Source organism: Canis lupus, chromosome 5 (genome assembly GCF_011100685.1).
Source record: "Canis lupus familiaris isolate Mischka breed German Shepherd chromosome 5, alternate assembly UU_Cfam_GSD_1.0, whole genome shotgun sequence".
NCBI lineage: Eukaryota > Metazoa > Chordata > Mammalia > Carnivora > Canidae > Canis > Canis lupus.
The window spans coordinates 87,874,160-87,891,959 of NC_049226.1; the positions used below are offsets into that span (position 1 = coordinate 87,874,160).

General features: G+C 36.5%; 1 long non-coding RNA gene across 1 annotated transcript; it reads left to right on the forward strand.

Moving 5' to 3' along the window:
- Positions 1–546: 546 nt before the first annotated feature.
- Positions 547–14,641, forward strand: LOC119872038. The gene is made up of 3 exons (XR_005358964.1): positions 547–692; positions 1,964–2,046; positions 14,533–14,641. It is a non-coding gene; the product is annotated as an uncharacterized LOC119872038 (long non-coding RNA).
- Positions 14,642–17,800: the final 3,159 nt, after the last annotated feature.

Genomic DNA, 17,800 nt, shown 5'->3' on the forward strand with positions numbered 1-17,800 from the left:
TAGTTACAATTCTGAAAGCCTAAAGAACAGTTTTTTCAAGAATTATCTTTTCTCTTATATCTACCAGGGTGGAAAGAGCTCCAGATTTAGAGTCTGAAGAACCAAAAAAAAGGAATCCCATCACTTTCCTTGCTACTTGGTTAGCAGTAGCGAGAGCTTGAGACACGTACCCCTCTCAAGTTTGATTTCCTCATCTCTTTTGTTTCCTTCATTCCTTTATTGAGAATTAATCTCTATGCAATAAATCACACCCATTTAAAGTGCATTCCTTTGATGTGATTTGATAGTGTTTATATTCCAGGGACACCTCTCCCAAAATTAAGGGGCAGAACTGTTCCATCACTAAGAATGTTTTCTCACGTCCCTTTGCAAAACCCATTCCTCCCATGACCTCTGCTATAGGCAGCCATGGTTTCCATTTTGACGTCATGGATTAGCTCATATTCCTCGCAGGTGGGAGGTTTTGTGCCTGGTTTCTTTCACTCAGCATAAAGATTTTTATACCCATCCATAGTCTGTGAGAGTAGTTCTGGTTTCCTACTTTGGCTTCTTAGTGTTGAACAGCATTCTGCTAGATGAAAATACCTAATTCTGTTTACCAGTTCTGACGGATATTTATGTTCTCTCCACGTGTCCCAGGATCGGCCTGTTGTGAACAAAGCTGCTCTGGACACTTACCTACCAGTCTGCGTGTGAGCATGATTTCATTCCTCTTGGGTGAATACCTAAGGTTGGAAGGTCTGAGGTTGATGCTTAATACTTCCCACTATCTTGCATGGCTTTAATTATTGTTAGAAATAATAAAGGGGAATGGTCTCACATGTCGCCTGACATTCTGTCGAAACTGAGCAAGTAAGAGGTACAATTATCATCATCGATATTTGTAGAGCGCAGTGCTCCGACTCTCCAGACCACCTGCAGCACCATGGAGGAAGTCACTGCACTGCTTTCTCCTTACAAAAATTTCACGATTTTTGTGCTCTCCTTGCTTACATCTTCTAAGTCTTCTGGGTCCAGTCTTTATTTCAATCATGGGCCAAAGCAGTTCATAGTGAGTGACTAGGTTCTATGTCTCCTACGAAAGGCTGCCACTCCCAGGGTGAGTTAAGATGACTCTGTTAAGGCCGGTTTTGAATGCTCCGTGGTGAACTCAAGACTGCTGCTCCAAAGCAAGAACTTGGGCTCATAAAACAATAGTGTTATTACGATCGACGCAAAAAGGTGTCTTATTAGTTAAGTTGCTGCCCTGCTGCCAAGAGCAGTGATCTAGCTTCTAATTTTCCTTTTTCAAGATGATCAGGATGAGACTCATCAGATGGTTTTGCTCAGATTAAAGGAGAAAAAAAATCACATTTCTCTTCTATTTCATTTTATTTGAAGAGAACAAAAAATGATAACCAGGCAAAACTCTAGGTCACAGCAATGGCATCATCCCTTCAACAGATTTTTGGTTTGATGACTGGTGCTAACTTTTGATCTTTCTAAAGCAAATAAGTGTATTTGACCTCTTTTCCAGCCAAAAATGGCCACTTTTAGCTCAGAATCAGGCACGATAAGTCTAAATTTTTATTTACTCCTCACCCAATCTCAGATTTCGGGAATCCAAGATGGGGCAAAATAGGAGACAGGGCACACCTGCGAGTGACAATGGAATCTTGACTGCAAAGCACCTACGAGTGGAATTCAATCCGGTGACCTTGCACATGGGTACTGGGAGACCAAAGGTCCAGGTTCACGCTAAGAGCGGCTACCATTCTCACTGCTCAGTGCCCTTCACCACTCTGATGTCCTTTCAAAAGCCACCTCCTCCCACAAACTCCCCTGATCCCCCTAAATCAGCCTTATCAACCGGCTGCTCTTACATAACTCTGTTCTATCTTCCTCAGAGCATCGGGACCCTCATCACGTTATTCATTCATTCATTCATTTACTCTCTCTGTCCTCTATGACCCTTTGTTCACAGGCGTTACTCTAAAATGTACCCAGGACTCTGGTTTCACTCAGCGAAGGGGAGGTCAACAGGTCAGCAGGCAACCACAGCTGAAGGTACGGTTTGTTAGGCCGCACGTGATAGCACCGGGGTCCATCAGGAAGCAGAGGGCACAATGGCAAGGCATGAGCAAAAGCCTTCGTTGTGGATTTTTTGGGGAGTGACGGTGAGGCAGGGTAAGCAACTAAGCAGATTTAGGACTATACAGGGCTTTTTGTTTGTTTTTTCCTATAGTGAAAATTATTTAGTAAGAAATACCATTTTGGGGTTTAAAATGCACACAGATCCTTTTGAAATATGAAGCTTTGTTTCCCTAGCTTCTAGCACAGTGTAGGCATTCAATAAATATTTGTGGGATGTCAAATGAATGAAGCCCAGAATTACTATGACTGGGGCTTTCAGTATATGATATGGTCCATTTGCATAGGCCATTTTCTCCAGAAAGTTAGGTGACGGTCTCAACTGAACTCTTTATTTCTAAGTGCAAAATATCTCTAAAGGAGATTCAGTACCCATTTAGAAATGCATAACCACCTCCTTTGAACTCTGTCACTTGAAATTGCTTCACTCTTCTCAACACTTACAGTCCTTCTCCAAGCTCATTTTAAATTCAGTGGCAGGGAAATAAAATAGGGTTTAACATTCTTGCAGAACTAAGCTTTTTGTGCCCACTGTAGGGCTCAGGTTTTTTTCTTCATTTCTTTCTTTCCTTCTTTTTCAAGATTTTATTTGGTTTGTTTGTTTTGTTTTTGGCAAGACTGGGGTTTTATCCGCTGCAGGCATGCACAAGATCTTGCTGCCTTTCAATCAAGCATATAAATTAGCCACAAGCCTTTGGATGAAGATACAAAGAAATAATGGCATCACAGTATAATCTCAGCACAAAAGATGCAGAGGCTGATTGTGCTTTCATGTGTCTAATCCCCATCTCCCCCACAAGTTCTTAAGTGGTATTAAGGAAAGAAGTGTGACTTCCATTCTCTGGACTCCCAATGAGCCCTATTCAGTCCTCTGCCATGGCATTTACTGTGTTTAATATGATTGACATATTTGCATATCTGTCTCTCCCCTACCCTCTGAGGTTCTTCAGAAATCTAAGTCACCCGATTATTCAGTAAATGATAGATATCCCATAAATGGTGTCTCAAGGTAAGGAGCACACTTTTATTAAGTGTAATAAAACTCTTAGATGAAGCAGTGGCATGACACATCAAATTAATTATGAAAGGAGTTAATTTCAATCAACCTCCCAAGATCTGACCGATTAAGAATGGGAACTATCTCAAAAGATTCTTTCCTCTTCAGTACTTCTAATATTTAGGAGCCAGTGAGAGAAAAAAATGCAAATTAGTTTTAGAAACAAAACAGGTTAATTTTTTTTGGACAAAATGTCATAAAAAGAAAACTACTTTGTTTAACTTTTGTCCAATGTAATACCAGTTTAGATGAGAGGATGAGTTACATTGGCAGAAATCTATTCTTTGCAAAAAAACAAAAACAAAAAAACAAAAAAAACGAAAAAACAAAAAACAAATCCTTTCCTCCTCTTCTTTCTTTCCTCTTCTTTTTCTTCTTCCTCTTCTTCTCCTCCTCCCTCTCCTCCTGCTGCTGTTCCTCCTCCTCTTTCTCCTTCCCCTTCTTCTTCATTAATGTCTTTCTTCTTCTTTCTTAATTCTCATTTGACTGCTTTTGTGTATGGTATCGGTAAACATTAAGCTCTTCATCATTGACAATATGTTCTTATAAAAAGTGCCAGAAGATATTAGCCTATGAAAAAGAAATGGTGAGGGATTTCCAATGTTTTAGGAGAACTTGGGCAGGGTGAGAAAGACCCACAGAGACAGAAAGAGAGACAGAGAAAGATCTTAAGTGGTGGAATCTGGATTACAGCTAACTGTGATTGACTTGGAAGATACCAGGAAGATAAAGGAAGAACACCGAGGTAAAGGAAGATCATTATATGTTATGTAATGATAACTGGATGGTATAACAAACCAAGGTGATGTTATTTAAATATTGCATTCTGCAACTTCTAGGACCAGAGAACAAGATGAGACTATTATCTTTTCAAAAAATCAAAAAAGGAAAAACAATTTCCGCCTTCCCAGCCTTCATGAATGAAATAATGAAATGCTTTATGTAGATTGGACTTGTAGAGAATGGAAATCCCAGACAACAAAATATTTAGAACATCACTTCCTACTTCCACTTTGAAAGCTTGTCAGGTTAGAAATGGGTAATTACATTACTCCCCTCTTGAGCTGCCTCACTCAGTGGTTACCATTTTAACAGTGTATGAATCCCAATTTCAAAGCTGGGTCTTCAAATGTTCATTTATCCTGTCTGGACAGCCACTGGTTGTCAAATTCACTGACGATGATCAGTTTAGAAAACATGCACAGGCCTTCTTGAAATTGGATAGGAGTAATTTATACTACCAAACTTAGGCATTTCTAACAATGTAGTAACTTTCAATGATTCTTGAAAATAATCCATAGGGACTATCACCAAATATAAATGCAATTATAAATCTCAGTCTGCGTTTGGGTGCAATACTTTAATCTGATCACTTCTTATTTACCAGAGATAAAGAGAACACATACTTCCAGGAATTATAACATCTTCATGCTGGACCACATTTATTCAAAAGAATAGAATTTTACCGTGTTCAAGTAAACATGGGGGACAGAGAGATCAATAACTCATGGGCTGCAACTTGAAAAAAGAGATGCTTTGTCTAGTAGAATTTTTTTTAAAAAGTTCAAGTGCCCATCTTTATAGTCTGCCTGAAATTACAGTTAAGAACCATAAAAGAAGTATTAATGATGTTTTCTGCAAGGAAGATGGCATTGTTTACAACTGAAAAAGCTTCAGAGGGGAGCCATCATTTTACCTGGATCTCAAAATACTTGTAGAATTATGATAAGACATAACAAGGATGGATACTAGGGGTGCAAATAGCTTGAACAAAGGCAAGACGACAGAAGTGCAGAGATGCTGACAAAAGGATTCAAAAGATAAACTGCAGAAGGCTGTACAGCTGAGAGTCTGTTACTGAAATGGTGTTTTTAAAATCTAATCACGTGATAACCAAAGTATTAACCTGCTATTATCTAGAATACTGATTACTTAAAAATTATAGAAAAGAGTCACAGAAAATTAGTGTAGTTTCTTTTCTGAGAGTTAGCTGGAAACGATGCTTATTTTGTTGTTTTAATAACTAGAAAATGTGTTTGACCACTGTTTTTATGGGGATGGTTGGCCAAGAGAAAGCCAGACTCTTGTGACAAATATGGTGGTGGTGATCCTGGTTAACTACTCAGAATTACAGTTGTTATTCTCCCGATTAATGGCAGTGACCCCATTTTAACAACTGGCTCTGTCTCATAAAGAGCCTCATTGGACTAACGGCATAATCTTTCAACTCGGCAGTGATACGTTGAGGAAGAAGATATGAAAAAAAAAAAAAAGGGAGATATGGTGTGCTGAAGTGTTCTGGAAGAGCTCTTGCCCCTAAGTGAAGAACCAGGGAGCTACCCTTTTCAACTATAGCAGGGATGTTGTAGGCTCAGCTGCTGCCCAACCACCATGTCTCATATTGTAACGAAGGACAAATTAGCCTTAAGTCACCATTTTAGACTTCAAAGAAGAAAAAAATGGAGGCCTTGATCACAAAGTGAACTGCTAAATGAGCCTACTTCAACTTTCCATGACTTATGACTTCAACTTATATGAGAAGCTTTTTTCAGGGCAGGGTTCCCTTATTGATATGGCCATTAGAATGAAGTTTTCCATTTCTTAAATTTGAAATCATTCATTTTTTTTTAAGTTTAAATCACTTTTACTGGAAAAACCACAAAGACAAGATCAGTATCACTTAAAATGTACAATAAACAAGCAGACAAAAACCCTGACTATAAAGAAGAATGAGAATATACATAATTGCCAATGTTCCGATTAACTGCAGAGAAGGTAAGATAAAAATGCAACTAGCACCTGCCAGAAGCAGGTGGCTGCAGGCTTCATCTTTATCTGTATTGTGACAATATTTCACTTGATCTTTCTCCACATAGTTTTATTTAAAGAATTAAAATACTTTCAATCTAGGTGGTGGACACATGATTGAGTCTTATTTTACCATTCTCATGGTCAAATGTGCTAGTCATGAGCCATATGTGGCTCTCAAGATTATAAAATAGAACTAATTCAAAGTGAAATCAATTAAATGTATAAAATACACATTGGACTTCAAAGATTTCATACAAAAAAACCCCATAAATATAAAACATCCCAATAACCATATGATGATTACATGCCAAATTCCATTCTATTTTTAATATATTGGAGTCAATAAAACATTGTACTAAAATAATTTCATGTGATTTTTATTTTTTTCAAATGTCATTATTAGAAACTTTGCAATCATATGGGTGATGTGCATAGTATTTCTATTGGTCATTACTTATAGATTTTTTAAGTTTTTTTTAATAATTAGCATTTAAAGTAAAATTAAAACTGTTTTATACTGAGAATTTTCTTACATATAGAATATATTTTACTGTAAAAGTTAATAAAGGAAAACTCCAGTAACTTGTGCAAATTATGAAATTTTATCCATCTTTTTTTCTCCAATGAATGGAGTAACTATTCTAGAGATTTAGGGTGATAAATAACACATTTTCCACCTATTATTTTTTCTACTTCAAAGATACAGAATGAAGACAAAATAGTAGTTATATTATCTTTTTTCCATGTTCATGTAATAGAAATCTGCTCATTAACTGAGTTTTTAATTACTTTCATTAAAAGATCTCCTTGACTTCTCCTGACCTTCTTGATACTCATTACTAATTGTTTTGCAGCCTGAATACTAAGAATTTTAACTTCAGGACCAAATCATCCATGAGAGGGCTAATAATTCCAGGAAATTACAATGTTTATGATAAGATGGGTAAATATATTTTTCTCTAACAATTCTTAAAAATTGTGTTTATATTAATTTTTATGAATATCACAATCATACAACAAATTTCCCTTTTCATTCTCTCAAGCTCTCAAATCTTAATTGAAAATCTTTGATTTTTTAAATTTAATTAATAAAATACTCCTTCTCAACCATAGGTAAAATATTTGCTAAAAATTCCACATTGAATATATAAAGAATAAGGAAAAAATTCCATAAGCCCATCATTGAAACATAATAAATATTTTTAATATTACTTTGTGTGTGAATATATCTATATTGTTTTAAATGTAGCATTATATACTCATGAATTCCTATAAGTTTCAGGAACACCAGTATAAAATGTGCTTATTATATAAAGTATAGATAGGCCATAATTTACTTAAACACTTCCTTATTCAGAGTCTTTCATTTTAAGAGATGTACAATAAGATCAAAAGTTTAAATGATTTATACAGAGTTACACAAATGTATGCTCCAAACTGAAGTTATTTTATTTCAATAATTTTGAAAGAAGCCCAAAATTCTTTTCTATCTATAAGGAGAGGCTGTAATTAAATTTGGGCCTATTTTTGCCAAGCAGATAGTAAGCTAGTTTAGCATATCCACAAAAAAATATGGAATACCACTCGATAGATCTACATTGATGGATCTGAGCAGGCAAATCAGTGAACTTATTGAATAGCAAACACTTGTGTCTGACATTAAAAGAATCCAATAGCTTATCAAAATTTGCCGACTCGTTATTTAATTGGATTATATAAGCAAAAATATTAATATGGGATATGATAAATAATTTACCTTTTTCAACTGTACAGTGATTTTTGAAGGTATTTATTGTATAATTATCACCTCAATGTTTGAAAACACATTATTATATGTATATATAATATTTTAAAAATTTATATACATTTTATATATTTAGATGGATAAGATATATAACATAAACATGGATATATACTATATAGTATTTGTGTAACATACAGTATATATTCGTATGTATTTATATTTATTGTATGCATATACTTAATATAACTGCATATACTATGTAGGTAACATGGTATATATATCCTATAAAATTATATAAACATAGTATTTTTTTGTTGATCTATTATAGTGTGGCCAGTCAAGCAGAATGTAGGGGATAGCAGAGAAAAACAATTCTTTGTGTTCATAGCCAGGTTCCACCTCAGATTTTGAGACTTAATCAATCAAACTAACTCTTAGATTCTCTATTGGAAAAGGAGATATTATCCTTAATTGCCAAGTGGTTGTGAAAATTAGAGGTGAAAATATAAAATACCTGTATCATCTGTTACAGACAAGATATTTATTCAATCCTGGGACTAGATTTTTGTTGGAGCACTACTGTTGAATTATTAGGGAAAAGTTTCTAAGCATACTTCTTCACCAAATAGAGAAGGTAATATTATCTGTGTCTCATAGGCCCAAAGATGTAGTAAAAATATTTCTTTTCTAGCTCCTTCAGTTTCATTTCAATTCAGAGAGTAAACTTTGGATGGATACCAGAAATACTCTTGGTTTATTTTATTTATTTGTTGTTTATTTATTTATTTATCTATCTACTTCTAGCCCTTCCCCTCTCCTTAGAATTCCAAGTCCTATATTTTTTTAACCATTTATGAGAAAGATGTATTTAGAGCTTTATTCTAGAGAAAAATGTTGGATTCTTGTTTTCAGAGTTAAGCATCGAAGAGTCCTTCTAGAATTATAATTCCATTGTAGTTCTGACATATTGGCATGCTGAAAAACAGAACAAGAAGGCTTTTCATTTTTTTCAAGGGTTCACTTATGTTTCTAAAGTGAATAAAAATGGTTTATGAGAAAGTTAAGGATTCTAAACTAACAAAAATGGGAAGTTTCTCTTCTGTCAAAAATTAACCTAGAGACACTGGGGTGGTTCAGTTGGTTAGGTATTCTACTCTTGATTTCAGCCCAGGTTTTATCTCAGGGTCATGAGTACAAATCCCATGTTGAGTGCCACACTGGGTATGGAGACCACACACACACACACACACACACACACACACACACACACTCACGCATACACACACACATACACATGTCTAATACGAATCTGGCACAATATTAATTTTCTTTAATTTGTTGGATACCATTCAATCACACAGGCAAGCTATCATTGGGCTAGATACATTATCTGACCAGCTAATATCTAATATGCTTTTACCTCTAACCTTAATAAGTACCATTGTTCACACATATTTCAGGGCTAGCTATGTGTTAGAAGCCCTGATGTGCTCTAGACAAATTTATTTAATAAGACATTTGTAGTCTTCATGAGGAGAAAGACAAATAGTCATGTAATTACAGTACATAGAAATAAATGCTATAAGTCTGCAAAGAACATGGAGGAACAAAGAGAATGGACATATAATCCAGTCTTGAGGAATCAATGAAGACACTCAAGGACTATTTATCTAAGTCAAGTGTTCAAGGATAAGACTTGACATCCAAGTGAGTGGACAGTGAGAAGCAGAAAACTCACAATAAAAGAACTCACAAATTTAAGGTCCTACAAGAAAGGTATGTAGGGTATTTTGGGAAAGCTAAAAGGTGCTCAATAATATGGGACCAAAGAATTCAAGGGAAAGAATGTTGAGCAATAAGGCAAAGAAAGAAAAAGACCAGTTCAAAGAAGAAGTTGTACACCTTGTAAGTCATATTAAGAGACTTTCCTCAAACCTGGGCTGTATAATGTAAAGGATCCAAAAAGGAATGTCATCTGAAAAGCGTCTACTGTAGCAAATCTACCATACTGATTATGACATGGAAAATGCTGCAAAAAAGATGCGATAGATGAAAAACATGATAAAAAGGCTGGCTGAAATTCCAGTGAAGATGCCAATGAATTAAGGAAGTTGCAGAGAGAAATGAAGAAAGTAGAATATTTTTAAAAATGATAAAGTCAATAGAATTGCTCAGAACCCCTGCCTAATTAGATGTAGCCTTCTCCCATAAATCAAATTTGATACCAAATTCATGAGTTAAATAGTTTGGCCACTTTACTAGGATGATGGTGGTGCTACCAATATAATAGCAGCAGAACTACAGGGACATATGGAGGTGGGGGTGTTGAGTCCAAAAAAACCTGGATTCAAACAGCTGGTTAGTGACAGACATAAGGACTACTTCCATCCACTAGTCACGGAAGGGAATACAGAGGTATACAAGTAAGTCCCTATCCCAGAAAACCTTCTCAGGAAGCATTTATACTGTTTTAAAATGTGTTTCAGAGCTACAGATGAATAGAGACTGCTAGAAAATGCATAATGCATTTGACTTAGAGGTAATTTGGCTTTATCACCTTGAATGATCTATTTTTACAACTATCAAAAGCATTATATCAGAGGCCAACAAAGCACAGTATATAATAATCACCTAGAAATTCAGAAACACACAAACATACACATACGCACACCTAGTGGATTTTGGTTCTGATGCCTGCTGTATACTACGAGATAGCAGGTGTTCAATCAAAATTGTTAATGTACTTTCAGTGGGTCTCATATCCTTTAAAAGCAGGTAATTAGAATTATTCACAGATACTTTGAAACCATGAATAATTCATTCCCTTCACATCAATAAAATAATTATTGAATATTTTTGTTCTTTGCTTTCTATTTCAATAAAATTGCTCATGTTGTGGCACTGTCACAGGGCTAAACTTTTTAAATATGTCAAATTAACATGATCCCTAGAGGATGGAAAATGTTCAGCAGACTGAGAACTTTCCAGAAGCTCCATTTACTTTTTATAAAAGCATTTCAGTGTTAAATATTTTTAAAATATTCTATACCAATACATACACCAAATGCAATGTATTGTCATTCCTGACTAGATATTTTCAGTCTTAATAGATCTTATGCAAGCCTTTAATAAAGATGGCATACTTATATATTTATAGATATGGATGTTTTAAAATATGTACGTGTAGTTTTTAACACTATACTTTAAAATACTGTTTTTACATATTTGAAAAATGAGATATTTTCATTTTAATAGGTTAAAAAATCTATGATTATAAAATATAGACTTTAAAATGTTTTATTTCATGAAAAATATATTTAATTGGATAATAATAAGGTTTTCAAGTGCTACAAAATAAAACATACCAGATGGCTGATCTCTGAATCTTCATAATAAAATGCTTGTTTAATCATCTGAATGGAATATACCGAGTTAAAGCAATTATATGAAAATTTTTTTTAATTTATTTTTTATTGGTGTTCAATTTACTAACATACAGAATAACACCCAGTGCCCGTCACCCATTCACTCCCACCCCCCGCCCTCCTCCCCTTCTACCACCCCTAGTTCGTTTCCCAGAGTTAGCAGTCTTTACGTTCTGTCTCCCTTTCTGATATTTCCCACACATTTCTTCTCCCTTCCCTTATATTCCCTTTCACTATTATTTATATTCCCCAAATGAATGAGAACCTTTAATGTTTGTCCTTCTCTGACTGACTTACTTCACTCAGCATAATACCCTCCAGTTCCATCCACGTTGAAGCAAATGGTGGGTAAACTAGACCACTCTCTTTCACCATACACAAAGATAAACTCAAAATGGATGAAAGATCTAAATGTGAGACAAGATTCCATCAAAATCCTAGAGAAGAACACAGGCAACACCCTTTTTGAACTCGGCCATAGTAACTTCTTGCAAGATACATCCACGAAGGCAAAAGAAACAAAAGCAAAAATGAACTATTGGGACTTCATCAAGATAAGAAGCTTTTGCACAGCAAAGGATACAGTCAACAAAACTCAAAGACAACCTACAGAATGGGAGAAGATATTTGCAAATGACATATCAGATAAAGGGCTAGTTTGCAAGATCTATAAAGAACTTATTAAACTCAACACCAAAGAAACAAACAATCCAATCATGAAATGGGCAAAAGACATGAACAGAAATCTCACAGAGGAAGACATAGACATGGCCAACATGCATATGAGAAAATGTTCTGCATCACTTGCCATCAGGGAAATACAAATCAAAACTACAATGAGATACCACCTCACACCAGTGAGCATGGGGAAGATTAACAAGGCAGGAAACAACAAATGTTGGAGGGGATGCGGAGAAAAGGGAACCCTCTTACACTGTTGGTGGGAATGTGAACTGGTGCAGCCACTCTGGAAAACTGTGTGGAGGTTCCTCAAACAGTTAAAAATATACCTGCCCTACGACCCAGCAATTGCACTGTTGGGGATTTACCCCAAAGATACAAATGCAATGAAACGCCGGGACACCTGCACCCCGATGTTTCTAGCAGCAATGGCCACGATAGCCAAACTGTGGAAGGAGCCTCGGTGTCCAACGAAAGATGAATGGATAAAGAAGATGTGGTTTATGTATACAATGGAATATTACTCAGCTATTAGAAATGACAAATACCCACCATTTGCTTCAACGTGGATGGAACTGGAGGGTATTATGCTGAGTGAAGTAAGTCAGTCGGAGAAGGACAAGCAATTATATGAAAATTAATTTAAAATTTGTGCAATAACATTATAACCAAAAGTTGACATTTCTCCTATGGTAATGGTATGTCATCCTCATTTATAAGAGGTTTGATACTACATTTTAAAAACATTTATTTATTTATTTTAGAGCCAGAGAGAGTGAACAAGTTGCAGGGGGCACAGGGAGGGAAAGAATCTCAATCAGACTCCATGCTGGGCACAGAGACCAATGCAGGGCTTGATCCCTGAGATCATGACCTGAGCCTAGATCATGAAAGGAGACAAAATCAAGAGTTGGTCACTTAACCAACTGAGCCACCACTTGATATTACATTTTAATATAAGAACAATAAAGAATATATTATTTTCTGAAAATAAAAATCTTAATTTGTTGTCAATATAGATATATTATGAATGATTTATATGAGCTACAAAACAAACCAACAAAAAACCTTCTTAGGATTCTCTTAATTTTTTACCAGGTGCTTTTTAATTTCCTCTTCTTCACCCTCTCTCCACAACACACACACACACACACACACACACGTGTGTACTATTCACTTGTATGTATACATACATATATACAGAGAACGAGTATTTATACACAAACGAAAACACATACAATGTATGTACCTCATGGTGGAATTTTTAGGGTATAATCTTTCGGGAAAACCAACTATGAAATGCCTAAATACACAAATATTTAAAAGTTTGGTAAGCACTGTGATGAAATACAGAGCACTGTTAGGAAAATGCAGAATAAGTATATTTAGAAAGAGCCATCTAGTACAGTAGTCCCAGGCAAAGAGTAACTCTAAACCATGAAGCACAGTCTTTCATGTACAAACTGAGCATTACTGCTCATTTCCAATTCACATATGTGTATTAATTCAAGCAGGGTGCAAATTTAGCATTTGGAAATTCTTAAAAGTAAAACTGATTTTAATAAAGACATCAATAACATCAAAAATCATTGCTGAAGCATATGATTCTTCATGTATTTTTAGTTTGGGCGGGGAGCAAAGAAACCAGAATTTGTGAGGCAAGATAAGCATTCATAAAGCTAAATAATATTTTCCATTTACAAAGTGCTATATTTCTCCTATGATTTAAATAAGCAATTTACTGTTAATTCTTTATATGAAATAAGTTCTAGCTGGGTTATAGATATTAAGTTTTGAAGACAATGGGTTAGAGATTTTGGGGAGACCAATGATTTGTATTCTAACCCCTTTCTGACATTAATTTACTATCCTGGATTATCTATTTTCACGGTTTCACTCCAATTTTATTTCAGATAGCCATTAATATTGCAAAGTGAAGATTTGCTTTTTCTCACCAATAAGTTAATTTGTTCATAGTAGGATTCTCTGAGTGAAGGTCAGCTAAGTTCTCCTATCATTCTTCAATATGACATACCTATTTTGCTCCCCTGGACAGTCAGAGACATTTGTTTCCTATTCACTGGTTGTATTTTTCTAACTAAAAACTACTTGAAAAGTCTGTTTGCTCATTTTCTTTGACCATCTTCAAAAATTATTGGTAATGCGTTTTTTCCTTTACCGCACTGATGTCCTTTTGTGAGAAACTCTCTGTGATTTCAAGGAAATGGGGCAATAGAGAGAAAAATGAATGAGGACTTGGAGAAGCCATGATTAGTAGGGTGTGGATCAAACAAAATGACCCACGTTTTAGAGACTGGTTGTTTAGCAAGAGTTAAGCAAATAGAGACATTTTAGCCAATAGCTACTGTAAACTCAGAATTTACAGCTGCTGGTAATCAATCTCAAGTGGTCCCAGTAAATGATCCTAAGTGGGAATGGCAGATTTTATTTTCCAAAAATGGCTGCAAAGCTATTAGTAATCCCACATGCTTCTACGGAAATTTTCCATGCCCATTAAGAAGCAAAATCTATGCTCTCTCCTCTAGACCTTGTTTGTTGTTAGTGCCTCAACTAGCAGGGTATCATGAAGATAAATGACACTGTGCGATAGCTCAAGTAGGTTATGAAAGGTGACACAACTTCTACCTGTTTCTCTCTCTGATGAGCTCATCTTTATAATCCAGTCACCATTACAAAGGATCCTGGGGGGCATAAAGAAGCTACATGAAGTTATACTGGATGACAGACTCGGCTAAGTTCCCAGCTGACAATTGACAGGAATTTTTAGACATGTAAGTGAATAAGGTTTCAGAAGATTCCAATCTGTGGGCATGAAATTACCCTCATCCACCCAGGATTTGGTCTTTTGTTTGGGGCCCCCTATATAGGGGAGGGCAAATCAAATAATCTATGCTGTGCCCCCTTTGAAATTCCAGACTTACAAAATCCAGGAGCGTAATAAATGGTTGATCTGTGCCACTATGTTTTGGGGTAATTTGTTATGCAGAAATAGGAATTCAGAGAAAAAGGAAAGAGGGGGGATACAAATGTTTCTGTCTAGTATGGGGGATGAACTATAAATATTTAATGAAGCCAGGCTGGTATGTATTGATATGTTCCAGCATGCTCTGGAGTGAAGCTGCCTTGAACAGTGCTGTAATACTGTGGACTAGGAAAGTATTTGGAATGTCAGTCTTAAGTACACATGCGGATGTCCCTGTTAGCTCTTTGGAGATATATGGCTTAGTAAAAGATCACTACGGTTTTCCACAGTGAAAGCAAGTAAGTATGCATGAGGCTATACTAGTATAAACAAGAGATTGAATACATAAATGAGGAAGAAGAGACAAATTATCCAGTCAGAAGAATGTCATGTAATTTATACATTCAGCTCTCAAGTAGATGAAGTTAACTCCTCACCTCTTGAGTGTGGGTAGCACGTAGTGACTTCCTTCTAAAATGTATGATATGGAAGGAGTAGAAAAGAGTAAACCTTACAATAGAGAAATTTCAGCCGGATAATCAGCATTAACATCAATAGTGATAAGTGATACTGACAGCATGTATCACTGATATGATAAAAATGCACTTCATGGTCTTCCTACCTAAAACCCACAATTCTGGTCTAATTATGAGAAAGACCATCTGACAAACCATGATTGAAGGACATTCTGCAGAACGCCCAACCAGACTCCTCGACACTGTGAATATTATCAAAAATAAAAACTGAGAAACTATCATAGGCTATAGACACTCAGGAGACATGATGACTAACTATAATGTGGTAACTTGGATGTGATCTGGGACAGAAAAAGGACCTTCAGTAAAAACTAAAGAAATGTTAACAAAGCGCACACTTTAAATAACAATGACATGTCAATATTGGTTCATCAGCTGTAACACTTATACCATGCCATTTTAAAGTAATAGGAGAGGGATCCCTGGGTGGCGCAGCGGTTTGGCGCCTGCCTTTGGCCCAGGGCGTGATCCTGGAGACCCGGGATCGAATCCCACATCGGGCTCCCGGTGCATGGAGCCTGCTTCTCCCTCTGCCTGTCTCTCTTTCTCTCCCCTCTGTGACTATCATAAATAAATAAAAAAATAAAATAAAATAAAATAATAGGAGAAACTAAGTACAGGTTACATGAGAACTCTGTATTATCTTTATAACTTCTGTATAGATTGAAAACTATTCTATTTTTTTAAGTTTACTTTTAAAAAAATAGGGATTTTCATAGTAAAATCATCAAAACTTTTTTTTTTTTTTTTTTTTTTTTTTTTTTTTTTTTTTATCTCTAGGGTCATTCTGCGACCTGGAAATAGGAATTAACTCTTGGTCTTTTATAACCTCCATACCCTCAGCCTGGGAGGAGAGGCAAGAGCCAGGATGCACATTGGGGTTCCAACTGACAGTGGAGTTTTGAGTGAGAAACTACTTCTGGAGGATAAGGAGGTGTCGGAAACACAAAACAAACAAGCTCTCTATACTCCCAACTTTACATCATTCTCTGGTAGAGACAAACTTAATAAAATAAGCCAAAATAAAATAATTTTCTAATAGTATTAGATGGGTATGTTGCTCTGAGAATATGTACAGAGGAAGTTTACCTTTTTAGTAATGACACCTCTGAGAAAGGGATGGGTCAGTGCAATCTAAAGACAGAGCACACATTAACTCAGTGACATCACGTGGAGTTTAGGACAGGACTCATTGCCGGCAGGGGATCTAGCTTGTGCAAAGACACTGGGGCAGGAGGCAGCATAAAAGGGATTGTAAACTGGAAAACAAAATGACAGGAAGTATGAAGCAAGAGGTGTCAAAACGAAGGTGTTCGGGCAGGACCAATAAAACTGGAAGAGCCTTCTGATTGGGAGTAAGCCACCCACTGTCAAGTGGCTGATGAGGTTTTCAAGGCAGATTCAATGCCAAAATCTGGGCTTTTTTGGATGTACCACCTTGCCTCTCTACTGATGTCATCGTCTGAATAAGGCGGCCATTAATCCATTTATAAAACAGAGGAGTTTGTAAGTGCCAAAGTTCAACCTGATGATTAAAAAGAAAAAAATAATCTTTGGGAGGTTAAGAGCAGATTACTAAAACTGCCTTTTACTGGAACAGGAGAACACCAGGGCCACTTCGCTCCCCATTTGCCTGCAGCCCATCTGTTGCACCAGAGAGTCCCTCTCTGGGTTTCGCAGGCTGAGGACTGACATTTGCACGAATTCAGACTTTTTCAGGCAGAGCCTGACAGATGCAAACTGAGTCTGTGTGATTGCCGAGGAGCTCCGCTCCGTGAGGGGGGTGACTGATGGGAATGAGCTGCCAAGAATAATCAGAGCAGAAGGAGGGTTTGCAAAGGGCTGAACAAGCTCCACAAAGCTCAGGTCATTGCCTCTGAGAGTTGAAACCTCTGAAGAAAGGAGTTTCGCATATTGATTCCCTCATCCCTCTGCCTAGTGGCCTGGATTGCTAATTAGGGGTTGGAGTCTTGTCTTGGGTGAGACGTATGCTAAAGATCCAAACAGCAAATCTACCCTTGTCCCGCGCGCGCGCACACGCACACGCACACGGTGTCGGATCTGAAATACACTTCATTATTTCATTTCTATGTGGTTTATTAGACTTTTATTTATATTTACTAAGATTTTATAACTATGGTCTAGAATCTATTTTTGTATATTTTTATTGCAGTTCAATGTGCCGACATCTAGTATGACACCCGGTGCTCATCCCTGGAGTGCCCCCGTCAGTGCCCGTCTCCCAGTAACCCCGTGCCCCGCCCACCTCCCCTTATCAGAGTCCCTGTCTGCAGGGTAACCACTGCACAAAAATTGCTGTTTATCATTCCCACGCATGTACAAACACATTACTGGCATTTTGATTGCTTTTAACTTTAGAGAATACTGTACATAGCATAATGCTACTTTTTTATGCACAGCATCATAAGGGGT